We start from the raw sequence: 17,709 nt of genomic DNA on the forward strand, positions 1-17,709 counted from the left end.
CCCCCCCCCCCCCCAAGAATATATATATTTGGTGGACCTATTCTTAAGTGTTAACAGGCTGGCTATGATTGAGAAATATACATTAACAGAAGGGATAATATAGATGCTTTTCTTTGAGAAAATAATGCATGACTGATGGATTCGTCAATTACGTCCCTCTATTGAAAACCTCAGTGAACACACGGACTGCGCGACATGGATTTAAATGGCCACAGCAGCCCTTTATTAAACATACCATATTTGAACAGTTACCAACATAATAACCAAAATAACATACAAATAAATAATCTGAATGACTGTTGGATCCGAGAAGGGGTCTTTGGGTGCCCATCAGCCAAAATAAGGCCTCTACTAAAAACCGCTCTCATGTCCTCAGCCTCACCCACACCAGCTCAATGACAGATACTGCTTCTAATGTTTCAAGGGGCCAGGCCCCCGACAACTACCGACACCAACAGGGGGAGGGAGCACCATACCAACTGATGCCCCCCCCACTTTGTAATCGATTCACATTTCTGTAACCCCAACGACCCCTTAACCCGCCAAGCTGCCGTGACATAAACAACCATTCCAACTGCAAAAAATTAGGGGAGGGCGGGCGGGACATGATTCCCATTTTTTAATTTAACCCCTTCTCCATGGACTATTCCTTCCCCCAGTCATGCAGCCCCTCCGCTCAGTCTCTCTGGGTCTGTCTTTAAGCTCCTTACAGTGCTGGCTGCCTACATCAAGGCCATGGCACTTGGTTATATGATCTCAACTGAAGGATAAAAGCACAATTCATTTTTAGCTGAGATCTCATGACAACTTCAGAAAAGGTAAGGTGAATGTAGCCAAACCAATTATACAATCTTAGAGTGCTAGCAGGTTGCCAACACAGAATTGAAATGTTGGGTTCCTGATGGTGTTTGCCATAATGTGCTTATATGCAATTATGGCAGACATACCATGCAGGCGATCCCCTCTAGTGCTATGATGTCAGCAGTCTCCTCGCTTGCTGGAACTTCCACCTTCTCCAGCTCTTCTTCAAGGTTAGATGTCTCTGGCCTCTTGATTGGCCGGACCGGGATGATGTAACTCCCACACATGCACACAGGGGTTCATCTTGGCACAGGACCTTGGCAAGGCTTTGCACTGACGTGCCCTACCTGTCTGTTTTTTTTTTGTTTAAATTACTTGACCGGGGTGTTTCAGAAGTAGCCTGCTCCTTCTAACAGCCACTGCTGGACCCCCAATACAAACTTCCCAGCTGACACAATGCCATTAAACCTGGGTGGAGTTCAATTGGCCACAGTTGCTTTTTAATTAAATACTCCAAATATATAAATAACACAACCATATGGAAAACCAATAGGTTTCCAGGTCCTTGAAGGCACCGTTATAACAAACCCCGGAACTGTGTCTGAGGCATCAGTCACCTATGTCAGGCCCGAGCTGCAAGAGATAGGAGACTAGGGAGAGAGAAGAGACAGGAAAGAGATGGGGAGAAGAGAGGGTGAGGGAGGGGCAGAGAAGAGAGAGGGTGAGGGAGGGGCAGGGAAGAGAGAGGGATGTGATAGACTGACAGATACACACACTGCTGTTCAGCATGGCACATAGTGTAGATGATGACTCTGTGACAATGGAATAGACAGAAGGATATAGATAGAACAATGCAGTAATACCATATGTTTCAAAAACAGGTTTTGATGAATCACACAAAGCAGCTAACAAAGAGATGCTCAGCAATTATATTAAGCATAAAGACCAAGCCTACATATCTATATACACCAGTTAACAAACAATCATTCGCTTTGGATTTTTTTTTTCTCTTTCTTTCTCCCTGTCCAGATTTACATAGAAATTTCATCTTGAGGATCGTCTAAACATCATAGACAACAAGTTGGTGTAGCCGGGATTGCTATGGAAACTGTGACACCACACAAGTATAGCCCAGGATGTGTGTGCTGTTTTATCTCTACTCAGATGAGAAAGTGGGAAGAGGAGATTTAATCTTATCAGTTTATTCCACTAAAACTCCAGAAATGTGTGATAGGGACTCATGCAGCCTCCGGTAACAGCGGGTGCTGGGGAGAAGTAAAAGGTGATACTTTGTTACATAAGTACACCAATCCCTATGAATAGAGCACGCACTATGACAAATACTACTCAGATTTCATTACCTCTCATGGTATTATAGTACTCCCCCCAACAATGATTTTCTCTGCAGAAGGACAGAACCATCTTTGTTCAGGCATCACCCAGGGTCAACATCGACTTCCTGGACTGAGATGGTGGCTCAGAGATAACATAGTGATGTAAATCCTGGCGCCTCTGTGGTTCTTGTTCATATATGTCTGACACAGATCAGATCCTGCTGCAGCCTCTCACCTGTTGGCTTGCTACATAGTTACAATGTTACCGTCTGATCACTGGAGGAGAGGAAACTGCTTCCTCCTGACTGCAGCAGACTGATGGCATCATCTTAGCCTAGGCAAAGTTACTGCAGTAGCAGTGGACTGGCTCTAATTATGCAAATATAACATTTCCTTGGTGGGTGGATGTCAGTCTAGAGGAGTGGGCATTCCTAGGCAGACTGCATTTGCATGCATACTACCCTAGGTAATACCCACATTTGATGCTGTGTCTCCATGATTGAAAGAACTGAAATCCAATGAATGAAAGGGGTGAGTCAGGGACAGTCAGGCTAAGAAAGAAAAAGCTAGATGATGTTGGGTGTCCTCCAGCCAGGAAATGAGGTGAGCTTTATTTGAATTACTGCTGCTTCTAATGCAAATACATTAAATATTGCCTATGGGTTTACATCTGCTTTAACCGAAACCGAACTGTCCTTTGCAGGAGGTCCATGTCCTGCCTATTGTTTCTGCTGCCTGGAGTGTGTATGTATGTATATATATATATTTTTTTTTTTACATCCTTTACATTAAAAGCCAAGCACAAGATATAGTTATTGAGACCATTCTTCCAAACTTGAATGACAGAACAGAAATTCTAATAAAATAGTAACTGGCTAAGCAGCTACCCCCAGAGTTATTGCTAAGGGACCACGGGTGACGGTATAATACCCTTTCTTCCCAATATAAAACCATCATATTGCAAATACCAACGGCGTTATGAGAGTGCATTATAATGGGAATATGTTATCTATCCAATGGAAGCAGTACTGCCTTATCTGTCTCTATATATAGAAGCCCACTTCTGTATGTATATCTAATTATTCCTTATGGAAGGTAAACACCATCTATCATGAAATTACCTTGCTGGCATATACATTCGCCTTCATCTAATCCTGAAACTGCTCTCAGAACAAAGTACCGTGTTTACTACCTGGAATATATAAACCAGCGGCGGGGTACCAAGCCTCCCTTGAGTTAAGATAAACCTGGTAACTGTGATAGCGCTAACTGGTTATGTTACAAATGTAATGGATACGGTGGAATAAAAGCCAGGGGGGTCGTGGTGTGAAATCTCTGCCAATCGACAGCATTCGTCCATGTTCATTCCATTTTCTGAAACGAGTCTAATGTAAACGATCAAAGAAATGCAATGTTTTAAGGGAAAATACAAAAAAAGAAAAGAAAACCTTATATGACTTTTACTGTTCTTCAAAGGTCATTAGATCATTTTCCATTTAAGCTCATAAAATTATTTGAGCGTTGACCGTTTATTGTGTTTTCATACACCAGGTGAAATCAGTCTTAAAACAGAAGTATGTAATTAGGGTTTGATTGGTGTTGCCCCTTTAAAAAGAACCTGATAGGAAGATAAAATTACATTAAAGCTGAACTTCGGTTGAAGTCAAGTTTCCTTTGCAGTAGAGCTCCTCCTGCAGTACAAGGGTTAAATGCTCAATTTTGTCTAGAGGAAACAGGTTTTACTTACTTTATCCCACATTCCCAACGGCTGGCGATCTCTCCTCTTCTCTTCGATACTTTGGGTTGTGGGTGGGCCCTCGGCATCCTTGCTTACAAAGCAGGACTGCTGGTTCTGCATCCTATGTGATGACGTAAGAGCCCTTGCGGCCACCAGAGCACTGAAGAGAAGTGGCTTTGGGGGGCTGGCCACGTAGTTGAGAAGAAGCCATGGAAACAAAGGAAAGGGTAAGTAAAACGGCTATTTATGTTTCCCCCTAGACAAAAATGAGCATTTAACCTTTGTACCCAATGTAATTTCATGTGGTTATAGTGTAGGACATCCTTTGCCAAAGACTTGATCAAGAGATGTCAATTGAGTAGGTATGGTCACCATATATACACTAGAGCATCTACTGTATACAGTATATGGCCACCGTATATACAGTAGATGCTCTAGGAAGTCTTATTCCAGAAGACATGGCCAGCTGGCAAGAGGCCCCAGGGAAGATCTACAGATACAAAACTGACCCTACAGAGACAAAGCAGACCTAGAGATACAAAATAGACCTATAGAGACAGTGTTGGCCTATAGAGACAAAACAGAATTATAGAGTCAAAGAAGACTTATACAAAACAGACCTATACAGACAGTATAGACCTGCAGTGATAAAGCTGACCTATAGAAGCAGTGTAGACCTATAGATACAGTCTATACCTATAGAAAGAGTGTAGACCCATAGAGACAAAGCAAACCTATAGAGGCAAAACAGACTTACAGAGCCAAAACAAGCATTTAACCCTTGCTCCTAATGTAAATTCATGTAGTTATGAAACATGTAAAGTAAACATCCATTGCCCAAGACTTCATCAAGAGATGCCAGTTGAGTAGGTCTGGTCACCAATTATATACAGTACTTGTCCTAGGCAGTCTATTTCCAGAAGAAATGACCAACTGGGAAGAACCAAGAGATGCTGGTGGGATTATGTTCCTCTGTCACTCACTCCATTTTCCACAGGATAACGCTACATAAAATGGGTAGATGGATGATTTTACCTATAGCAACCAATCAGCATTCTCAAATCAATTAAATAATCTCTGATGGGTTCTTATACTGTATGTTACTTTAGAGTGCAGCTCTTTGCACTCTCTTATATGGATCTCACTTCGATGTATAGAGCACTCTGTGCAGATGAGATACACAGCATGTAAATAAAGGAGAATGAATGGAGCCGCTTTCTGCAAACTAATTACATTGAAACGTCGACATGATAAAATGTCATTGGGAAATCAAAGTGAAATATGGATTTGTGCTCTTTATTCATTAAATCACTCTTCCTCTATACTGAGTGAGTGCTGAGGATGGAGGCCCGAGCCTTTTTCTCCATGTGTGGTTTCAGACATGCACTGCATGTCAATCAGTAGAAGACTGTAACCTATACTGGGCCTGTTTAAAGCTACACTCCAGGTAAGCAGCTAAATGCACAGTTGGTATACATTCATGGTAAAAGTTAAACGTGTCAAAGACTTTGTAATAGGGATGCACCAATACCGATACCAGTGTTGGTATCAGTGCCAATAATGGGCATTTTCACGAGTACTTGTGAAAATGCCCCGATACTAAAAGCCGATACCTGTGTTTTAATTTTTTTAACTGAAGTGGTCCCGCACTTGCTAGGGACCTCGGGAGACTTCCTGTGAACCATACTGTGCCTTTTTACAGCGCCGGCTCACGCATCTCCCCCTCCTTTATAGGGGAACCATGCAGTGCTGCTTACAGCACTTCTGCTGCCCACACCTGCCCGTGAGACCTTCCACAGCCCCCTTGAGACCCTGGAGACATCAAGCCGGCACCCAAAAGCAGCACAGAGTATGTAGCTTCATATTATTCTGCATTGCTGTATAATGTATTGCTGGGATTTGTAGTCCTCTATAGCTGGTGCTATTCTGCATTGCTCTTTAATGTTTTGCTGAGATTTGTAGTCCTCTATAGCTGGTGCTATTCTGCACTGCTCTTTAATGTATTGCTGAGATGTTTCTATCAGGTCCTCTTCTGGTGATTGAAAGCAGCAAAAGGCGGGTGCAATAGCTAGTTTGCTATTGGCTATTGCAAAGTGTAATAGCCAATAGGAATCTAGCTATGCATTCTTATGCCTTTATTTTAATTTATTCTGATGACTGCACCTGTCAGAATACTAAAAAAAAAAGCCTGCAGATAGCAAAGAAGCTATTGCTTAAATCCCTGTATTCTGCATTGCTGTACAATGTATTGCTGAGATTTGTAGTCCCTCTACAGCTTGGAGTCAGTAAATATATCAGTAAATATATATTTTTATTTTGTAATTTACCAACATTTTTAAAGGTGCCTTTACTTTATTTTTGAGGATCTGGGTGAAAGTTCCCTTTAAGTTTTACAAATCATTCATCTGTATGTTTATTCTTTAATGATACTGAGCATAACGTGTAGTGCAGTAAAGCATAACAACAAATCAGGGCAACCAATCAACCACTCAGGGCTCATCTTTAACTGACTTGGTAAACAACTAAACCTGATTGGCTAGTAGGGGTTACTGCATTTTGCAGATCATAGCCCGTGTATGTGATATTTAAACACATTTGCCTAATTGTCTGCACAGGTGCAAATTGCATTAAGGCAAACGGGTGCAATCAATTCCGATTCAGTGAATCCCTGGATACGACCCATTCATCAAGGAGTGAAGGCGTCTAGGTGAACGCTCTTTCTTATGCCAATACCAATTGGGGTAGGAGATAAACATCACATACAGAAGGGCCAGAACCTTTTTAAAGGCTTATTCCATCAAATGGAAAACATTTAAAATCATTCAGGGTGGACAGGTCGCTGGCAGTGGCAGACTGGTACAAATGAAGCATCGGGATTGTGCTCATCTGGGTCTCTGAAAATCTGCAGTCTTCACTTCTGCCATCCGGCACAGAAACACTTGTAAAGCAGACCCAGAAAAGACAAAACAGACCTATAGATACAATGTAGACATTTAGAGACAAAACAGACCTATAGATACAATGTAGACTTATAGAGACAAAGCAGACCTATAGAGAGAAATCAGACCTATAGATACAATGAAGACGTATAGATACAATGTATACCTATAGAGACAAAGCAGACCTATAGATACAATGTAGACTTATAGAGACAAAGAAGATCTATAGAGAGAAAGCAGACCTATAGATACAAAAAAGACATGTAGAGACAAAGCAGACCTATAGATACAATAAAGACATGTAGAGACAAAGCGGACCTATAGAGACAAAGCAGACCTATAGATACAATAAAGACCTATAGAGACAAAGCGGGCTTATAGAGAGATAGCAGACCTATAGATACAATGACGAACTATAGAAACAAAGCAGCCCTATAGATACAATGAATACCTATAGAGACAAAGCAGACCTATAGATACAATGAAGGCATATAGAGACAAAGCAGACCTATAGATACAATGAAGGCCTATAGAGACAAAGCAGACCTATAGATACAATGAAGGCATATAGAGACAAAGCAGACCTATAGATACAATGAAGGCCTATAGAGACAAAGCAGACCTATAGATACAATGAAGGCCTATAGAGACAAAGCAGACCTATAGATAGAATGAAGACCTATAGAGACGAAGGAGACCTATAGATACAAAGAAGGCCTATAGAGACAGAGCAGACCTATAGATACAATGATGACCTATAGAGACAAAGTAGACCTATAGAGACAAAGCAGACCTATAGAGACAAAGCAGACCTATAGACCTGGCAAAGGTCAGACCTGGCAAAGGTCAGACCTGGCAAAGGTCAGATTTTTAAAGATTTGTGCTGTATATTGCGTCATCCAGACTTTTATTAAAGGTCCACTTTTGAAACTGGACTGCAGTGTTCCTTTAAGGTACAATCAATGATGCGACCCATTGGTCCCCAGAACATAATATATCCCTTTCATTGGCCAACTCAATATCTTTTAGTGGAAGCTCTGGAGAATTCTCACTTCCCTTTCATGAGGCATGGTATGGCTGACGCGCTATAACATATTCCTGAAAGTATCCTCAATAACACTAATTAAATATATGGATGCTAGTTTCAGACTTACAGCAATGCCACTTCATGTGCATAATCCGGTATTATGGAGATGATCTCAGATTTAGAAAATAAAAATGAAGGAGAATAAATCAACCAGCAACAGAGCAATTTGCAAACAAAAACTCTCCACGCAAACCAGTGGAACTGAGAGCGGTGCTTGGTAGAAAAATACAATCCATTATTAATGCCATTATCTGTGAGTTTTGACAACATCTAATTTATGGACTCGCATACTCCAAGTTTAACTGTTGATGTACAAGTTGCTTTTATACCAACTACAGGAACAGGTAAATTTTAATTTCAGCCCCAAAAATTGTTTTAGTTTTGGATATCATAGGGAAGGGTTTACCCCCTGTAACGTTTGTTTTGCTGTGTGTGCCCCTGTTCAGAAGATTTCACCTCACTTTCTATCCCTGTGACAATTTGATTTTGAAAATTGGAAACAAGGATTGGTGATAAAGATTTAGTGGAGACACCTTTTCCCCGTGATAACTCTTAAGGTGCCCATACACTGTACGATTATCGTACGAGAATCGCGGGAAATCCTGCGATCGTACGATAATCGCAAAGTGTATGGAAGGCGTGCGACCGTCTTCCGTCGAACAAGCAGGCTGGAAAACCTGCCGATAATCGTACGATTCTCGGCGGGTTAGTGGCCTGCTTCACAGGAGTGAATATATATATAGTGCAATATAAATGGGTAAGCCGTATTAGTCCAGTAGACAAGACGTAAAAAAAAACGCAGTATTGCAGTGTGCAATGATACCTTTCTTATTGGACTAACAAAATATATAAAAGACAAGCTTTGGAGAGTGAACCTCTCTTCTTCTTCAGGTCAGAAGCAATACTGATCAACATGACAGTTTGTCAGTTAAGACAGGATGAATTTCCCTAAGTCTTCTTATATGTCTTCTTTTATCTTTGCAATGCCCGAAGTGCCGAGGATCTAAATTTACAAGCCTCAAAGTAGGACTCCTTTCATCCAACATCCCTTAGTGCAGGCAAACTCCGGCACTCTAGCTGCGGTGAAGCTACAAGTTCCATAATGCCTTTGAGAGTCATGCCTGAGTCTTGCAATGTCTCATGGGATTTGTAGTTCTGCAGCAGCTGGAGGGACGAAGCTTGCCTACCCCTGTCTTTAGAGCAATACTTTAAAGTGGACCCATCTATGCGTCTGCATTGAATATATCTTGCAACAGCTGCATAATTTTTCAAAGAGGCTCTAACACACGAAAAGCTGCCCTTGAGCTCAAGTTACTTTGCTTAGGCTAAGGTGATGTCATCAGTCTTCTGCAGGCAGCAGGGAGCATATTCTCAGTCTCCTCCAGTGATCAGACTGCAACATTGTACTGTAACTTTGTTGCACGTCACAAGGTGAGAGGCTGCAGCGGGGGCTAATCTGTGTCAGACATTTTTGAGCACAGCGAAGGACTGCACAGACACCAGGATTAAGGCTGGGTTCACACCTAGGTGTATCGAATATGCGCTTTTGTTGTGCGTTTCGCGCCTCGCCTTTTTACCACGCTTCGCGGTAAAAAAAAACACGCGACAAACGCACGTTTCCCAGGGCTACCTGGCTGTATCCCAATGGATACGCGTGGCAAATACGCCCCAAAGAAGCTACTGTACTTCTTTGGGCGTAGGGCGTTTTGTAGCGCATTCATACGGCCTGTAATACACACAGGTGTGAACCATACCCATAGGAAATAATGGGATTTTGGTGTTTGAGCGTTTTGCAGAGCATAGGAACGCGCTACAAAACGCCCAGGTTTGAACCGGGAGTTAGGCTTTCGCTTGCGTGACTGTTCATTGAAAAACGTGCGTTTGTTGCGCGATCTTCAATGCATAGAGATGTCTATGGGACCCAAACCGCACTACAGCCTCCCAAAAATAGCCAATTAATATTTTTGCGCGACAGGCAATTTTGTCTGCGCGTCAAACCGCAAAGGTGTGAACAGCTTCCATTGACTTCAATCGGAATCTGTGTTTTGCGCCATATCGCGCGACTCAAACCACACGATAAATCGCCCAGGTGTGCACCGGCCCTTATATGACTGTGTCATCTCTAAGCCGGCATCTCAGTACAGGAAGTGTGACCCTGAATGATGCCTGAACCAAAATGGTGCCGTCCTTCTGGAGAAAAAAAAGTAGATGATGGCATTGTCAGGGGAGTACTGTGATCTCTGTGAGAGGTAATGAATACCTGGAAGTGTTACACTTACACCACTTAGCATGCATGCACTTAACATGAAAAATATATCATGCTAAGCTGACTTTAAGCCTATCGAGCCAGCATAGAGACTTCATTATCGGTGTGGAGGGGCGATGAATTTGGTGAGCAAAAATAAATAAATTGTATATTATATATTATTATTTAACATTGCACAGTGAGTACTCTGCGATGACACATGCAGGCTTTTAACTAGTTAGGTTTGCTTCAAGGGTTCATCCTTGCTTGAGATGCATTATTTAGCAGTGTTACATATAGTACCCTGCCATGGTAGAGCCGATTCAATGCCAACCTCGCATATTTTATATAGTTCTAACTAATTACACAGCACATTACAAATTGTACAATAGCATCAGTCCCTACCCTCAAGGAGCTTACAGTTCAAGGTCCCTATCTCACATACAGTACTAGAGCCAATTTAGATTGGAGCAAATTAACCTGACAGTATATATACACAGTAAACTCCCCGTTATCCGGCATCCACAGGGATTGGCAGTTTGGGGATAAATGTAGTTTCTGGTTGCTTGAAAGTTACTATTAAAAATAGGTCTAATGCCATACCCCATACTGTACCATATCATAACATAAACTCTGTATTGACTTCATATTAATATTGAAATGCAGTCATCAAAAGCAAATTAAGACAAATAAGCACACAATCGTTTCCAGGATAATACATGCCGCATATCAGAAGAACAGTGAGTATATAGGGGATTTTCTTTTTATCTGGTTAGATGGGAGTTGCGGTTAGTTGAATACCAGATAACAGAGAGTTTACTATATATATATAAACACTGACCAGCTATCTGTATTGCAACCTTAAAGAACTTGTTATATTGATATTTATTACAGGCAATTATATAGACAATCAACACAGCGCTTTACATAGGGCACATTGACATCAGTCCCTGCCCTTGAGCACCTTGTATTCAAAGACATACAGTGCCAATTCACCTTCCAACATGTCTGGAGTGTACCAGAGTTCCTAGAGGAAGCCAATGAAAGCAAAGGGAGTGCATGCAAACTCCCTATAGGTCATGCCCATGGCAGGATTTGAACCGGGGAACCCCAGTGTTGCAAGGTGAAAGTGCTAACCACTAAGCCATTGATATCCCAACCCAGCCATCATTTAGCAATGGGGGTGTGGTATGGACAGCCCACATAAATTCGGTCACCAATGACTTCAATGGTACATAGATTAGGTTTTTTTTGCCAATTTGCGGCCTGTTTGCCCGGACTGACCGAGAATGAAACATATCCAAGCACGACTATACTAGAGATGTAACAGGAAGTGAGAGGAAATCTCTTCAAAGTACCAGGAAATACCTCACTCCTGAAATAGACACCATGTAGGAACTCGTGACACAGGGGGAAGGATGGGGGTTGTTGTCTAGAACAAGTGTCAGCATTGAAAAACTGTAAGGGTTATTCACAAAGGGGTGACGAGTTTGGAGAAGGCAGGAGAAGTGAACAATCTAGGACATCATAGCTGAACTGGAAAGTGAGCTGAATTGGAGAATGTTTCCAAGTCGGATTGTTCACTTCTCCTGCCTTCGCCAAACTCTTTACCCTTTTTTAGAAAAGCCCTGTGTATTTTTTCATCACTTTCCATCTTGGTGAAAATGGACTTCGGGAAAAAACGATGAAGATGAATATACCCAGCATGGACAAAGACAGCAATAAAAACTTGACAGGGGGATCAAATTCTTCCCTAATGTATCCCGCCCAAAAAGGTTTGCCTATGCATATACTTTATCATTGTCAGGATGTGGACTTTCACTTTAACCATCACAGTTACTGCATAGAAAGTAATAAAAAATGGTTTATGATGAGGGATTATCTACAGGTTGAACTCAATTAACTTGTGTCTTTTTTCAACCTAACTAACTATGTGACTATGATTTTAGCTGAAGCCGATTTTAAAACAAGCCCCTTCTCTTTATATAGGTGAGAATTTACAACACAGAGAGCCAATGAGGAGATTCCGACATAACGTGATTATATGATCTATATTTCTGCAGCAGAGAGCCTGCCATTATGACGGCCCACACTGAATAATCTGCACATTCACAAACCATGGAGCCGATCATTATAAACTCAGCACCACTATCAATGCCCATTCACCAGAGTCCCTGGAAAACAGAGCAGCCATTGTAGCCGGAGACACATGCGACCTTTGAAGCACTGAGCTCATTCACTGCTTCTTCAGTATGTCAATGTGCAAGGGTCCCCCTGATTCGCTACGCCTGGGGGTCCTTGTTAACCCCAACGGGGCTTTTTCGGCGTCGCACTTTGGCTGACCATATATTTATGGTAAAGGAGAAGGGTTGGACAGCGACTGAAAGGAGCCTGTTTGCAGACAGACGAATGAACCCAAGCTTGTCAGTGTTCAGATGTATATTACAATGTAATACTAAATTCACTCTCGCTGCTGCCATTTTGAAAATTACATCCAGGGATAGATGACTGTCCAGACCACCCTAAGCAGCCCTCCCCTGTGAGGCTAGAATACGCCCGGACCGCCTTTTGCACTGCTGATTAATGGCATGGGATAAGACGTAAAAGTGACTGATACATTGTTTCCATCTTATCTACAGCACCGTGTGTGAAAAAGATTCACTATAACACAATGATTGTCACATTACCATTATGCAGACGCTGTGATGTGCATTATATTCCTGAGTAACTCACAGCAGAGCCAGAAATTATTGAGTTTTACAAAAAGGTTGTAAATTGTATGAGTATTCCATGTTATATTATGCAGAATGCAGCACCCCATACAGTGCACAGGATCTGTCTTATGGATGACAAGTGGCTATGACAATGGTGAAGAATCAGATGCAGAGAGTTAGAGATAGACATAGATAGATAGATAGATAGATAGATAGATAGATAGATAGATAGATAGATAGATAATAGAGTAAGAGATAGATAGATAGATAGAAAGAAAGAAAGAAAGAAAGAAAGAAAGAAAGAAAGAAAGAAAGAAAGAAAGAAAGATATCTGTGTGCTAATTGATCAAACAATTAGAAAATGGATAGATCTGTAACATCCCTTCTCTTTCTGTTGCTCCTCTGCGCACCCTCAATCCTCTTGCTTCAGTTTCAGCTCAAATACCAGCAACCTCACCTGAGTGTAACATTACAATACCATCACTGCAAGCACAACCACTGTACTCCCTACTTACTCTGCAGATACAGACTGTTCATAGATAAGATACAAAAACACTGACATATAAATGCTGATTTCAGATGTTTCATCCATGACCATTGGCTGCGGAATACTTGCTTTTATTGGGCTGTAAATCACCCATGGTGGATAGGATATAAAAGGATATAAGATAGATAGATAGATAGATAGATAGATAGATAGATAGATAGATAGATAGATAGATAGATAGATAGATAGATAGATAGATAGATAGACACTGACTTTCAGTACTATTTGGAATACTAAACACAAGAATTTACTATCCCATCCATAGGGAATAATCAATGGGCAGAGAGCAGTTCATGATAAAAGGCGGCAGCTCATAGTAACCATTTAAAAATGATCTCTTGAATGAACAGGCTGCAGGAAACACAAACCTGATCGGTTGGTATGTCATGTAGATGAGATATAGATATGTATATACAACTCAAACATCCATGATTGTATATGGTGCACATCACACAGTCAATGGACCCCTATCACTAGCCCTCAAAGTTAGTATTCACAACAATATACTGTCCTCCAGCCACTACCACCAAACACAATGGCAGCCTTTGAAACTACAAACTGTCTGCTGTGCAATGCAGAGATTTAGGGCCAGTTCACACCATATGCAGTTGTGATGCAGTCCGCTTTTTTTGATTGCTGGAGTCAAAATACATCACAATGCTTTCCTATGGGCTTTCTTGTGCTCAATTCACACCATTGCACTCCGTTCAGATGAAGTCAGAAAAAGTACTGCTTGTCCTATTTTACCTGCATCTAACTGCACGAAACGCATCAAAATGCACTGAAACGCAACTGAACGCTTACAAAAAAACAAACAGAATTGATTGTGGCATCATCCAGGGACATGCAAGGTGAAAAAACGCATCAAAAAACATCACAAACGCGTCAAAATGCATCAAAACGGATCACAATGCAACTGCGCAGACGCACGCAGTTGTGATGCAGTTTCTGGTGTGAACTAGCCCTTAAGGTGCCCATACTTTACGATTATAGTACGAGAATCGCGGGAAATCCCGCGATCGTGCGATAATCGCAAAGTGTATGGAAGGCGTGCGAGTGCGTTTCTACTGTACGGTCGCACGTCTTCCGTCGAACAAGCAGGCTTGAGTGGCCTGCTTGTTCAACAACTGCCAAACGGGCCGGTGTGCACATGCGCACACTGTCCGTTTGCAGTCATCGGAAGCCTGCCCCTCATTGCAGTCATCGCAAGCCCACCCCTCAAGAGGGCGGGCTTGAGATGATCGCAAGTACGATCTGCCTGTCCAAGATGGGTAGATTGTACGAGCTTTTAATGAACTTACAACCATTGCAAGACTTTTGTCTTGCGATGGTTATAAGGTGTATGGGCACCCTTAGAGGCTTCACATTTCTACTTGTTCTACTAACTCAAACTCTACATTAAACAGGACACATAGGTGGACACAAATACTAGATCTGTTCTAAATTCTTAGTGCAGTAATGGTGCTGAGCGGCTTAAAAGGGTTAGGGGTATGCTGGTATGTAGAGAGATGTTCCCATTGTTACCTATTGAAATAAAAGCTATTTCTGTAATACATTGCCCATTTTTGCAGTTTTTGCACCTACCTCATGTTCGTGCGTGCGGCTAGCAAATACATTATCACACATTTGGAGCCGTGTTCGGTATTATGTTGCAAAGTGCTAAATATATTATAACTAACAAGTAATGCTTTTAGCCTTATTCAGTAAATAGTTCTTCATTTTTGAGTGCTTATTTCTCAGTGCAGGGCCAATTAGAATTCACTGATGTCCGATTAATACAGCATATAATCTGACTGGTTGCTATGGGTAACTTCACAATAATTGCTTTTGAACTGCCACTATGGCGGTGCACGGGGTAAGCTTCCCTGTAAATGGGCCTGATGTGAATAGGGAAACTTGCTATTCGTAGCATCTCTGCTTATGACAGCTTCAGCTCAGATTTAGTGCTAAGTAACCCCTAGGGATGACCATGAGTTTGACTAAAACTGAAGTTGTTCACAGTTCGCAGAATGGGCATTTTGGCCAGTTTGCCCACATACTGAATCTCCATCTGTGTCCTAGCAACCAAAGATGCCATGAAACCTGCACAGCATCATTAGTTGCTAGGATGCTAGTGGCTGGGTTGCACAGTGTCCCTGGTTGCTAGGATGCACCATAACAACCTATGAAGCTATGGGGCTGCCAGTGTCTAAGCAGCCAATGATGCTGTGTAGTGTTCATTGGATAACTGGTGACTGAGTTGCACAGCATCATTGGTCGCTAAGATGCAGATAGTGCACTATAACAACCTATGAAGCTGTAGGGCTGTCAGCGGCCATTGGTTGCTAAGACGTTGGTGACCCCCACAGCATCACTAGCTGTTTTAGTCCACCCGCCTGCATCCAAGCAACCAATGATGCTATGCATCATTGCGACCCAGTCTCTAGTGTTCTAGCAACCAATAGCACTGTGTTGCATTGGTTGCTAGGACACAGAGGGCTATGAGTTCAGTTTGCTTGGATGTTTTTCGAATCCAGTTTTCTGGCTGGGTTTGGTGAATGCCCAAGCAAACCAAACCCAGGCCAGTTTGCTCATCACTAGTAGCAATGCTTACTCGCAGGGAGTCAGCGTTAGATAGTGATTGGCCTGTGTATGAGATAATTCCTATAATGAATGTTTTCTGTAGACCCCTTAGTGCCTATCCTGCAGCCCAAAGGCCACAATCGGCCCACTGGTAGTTCTTGTTCAGCTCCTGGAGCCCAATAGCCTAGAGTGGGAGCATTGATTTGTAATGTGGTAAGATCAATGGGTTCTGCTAGACTTATGCAACCATGTCCCCAGGCTCTCCCTGTCTTCTGGAGCATGCCTTTAGTCTCCAAGCAAACCTGTAGCATGTCCACAGTCTGTGGCTAACATTTCCTCTAGTATGTCTGCAGTCTGACAGTCTTCTTTAGAATTACATATACAGAACATTATGAAGGCCCTTGGGTAGTGTCAGGGGCCGAAGTTCCGCAGTTGAGGCCCCCTATATCTGACAGGTTGACAACCACTGGTGTAGACAATCACAGATTAGAAAGCAGTGATGTCCCACCAAGAAAAGTCAACCATTAGCATAGTTTGTCAGGGTACAAGGTACTGGATTCCATATTTACAGCTCTTCCTGTGCAAGTAGATGAAAGATAAATTAGTTACATTTAATAATGTGCATTATTACAATGTAACCATTTTCAATGGCCAGACACCTTTTCCATTTTAACAGAAGACAATAGAAGACGATTCTAAGATGACATTCTTCCATCAATACCAACACTCTTTAGCATGCAGACCAAATGAGTTATTAATGACTGGCCAAGGGAGAGTTTTCATTCATTGTGCTGAGAATGAGGCTGGCCGGTCAATTTGGCCCGTCGATGCCCCGGGTACTGGCTGTTGGCCAAAACAGGCCATGTGAAAAATGTCAATTCTGCCTCATAAATCTTTAGCATTCTTTGAACCCAGGCAACGTTTATGTTAATGCATAGACATGACCCCGGAGTGTTCTGTCAAGACAGATGCTGCTGGTCACCGCAGTAATTACCCCATAAAGGCTTTCCCCTGAAATTACACCATCTCCTACAACAATAATTCATTGGCGTGTACCAAACGGACCAGCCTATCCAAGCAGGTCTCTCACCCTGCAACCTTGCCTCGTCCTGCAACACAACAAATGGATACAGTTCACACACTGCTCTGGAAAAGAAAAGGAAAGAGCAAAGGCAGGAGGGAGCTCCGGTACAAAAGGCCAAATTAAAAGGGTCCTCTCAGGGGGTGCGTGTCAACCTCAGGAATGCTGATCCCGAGTCGCACAATGGCTACAAAAAGGCTTACTCCCTCACTGCATTCCACCATCTATAACGAAGAGGGTTCTTTCAGAAGGGGTGTCAGCTACAAAATTCTTTAATCTCTCAAGATTTTCTGCATGGCACTGGGTCAATGGCTCCTTACAGTCAGCAGCATGCAGCTAGAAAGAAACTGTACATTGTACAACGCTCAAATGATGAATGACGTGAAAAACTCAGATGCTGTTTATTAAAAAAAAATGCAATCCCTCAATGTAATAGTAATAATAATAATACTAATAATAGTTATATAGGCATATCACCCCATAGATTACACAATCACATCTTCAAACATCCATCCAAATAAGAAACTATAACGTGTAGTTTCTCCAGCTACAATTGGGCACTGGTGCTGGTAATTCCAGTCTTGCCATCCGCTGGCCATCCTCCCTGAAAGGCTGGCAGACAAGGTTTGGGGGGGGGGGGGGCAGGGTACAACCTCACCCC

At 42.2% G+C, this 17,709-nt stretch overlaps 1 protein-coding gene across 2 annotated transcripts in view; it reads right to left on the reverse strand.

Moving 5' to 3' along the window:
• LOC108788004 (leucine-rich repeat-containing protein 4C) overlaps positions 1 to 17,709 on the reverse strand; it is a 246,154-nt gene that overhangs the window by 92,189 nt on the left and 136,256 nt on the right. The gene's annotated exons all lie outside the window — the stretch shown is intronic.

The sequence above is a fragment of the Nanorana parkeri genome, unplaced genomic scaffold (assembly GCF_000935625.1).
Source record: "Nanorana parkeri isolate BGI_ZX_2015 unplaced genomic scaffold, ASM93562v1 scaffold297, whole genome shotgun sequence".
Lineage (NCBI taxonomy): Eukaryota > Metazoa > Chordata > Amphibia > Anura > Dicroglossidae > Nanorana > Nanorana parkeri.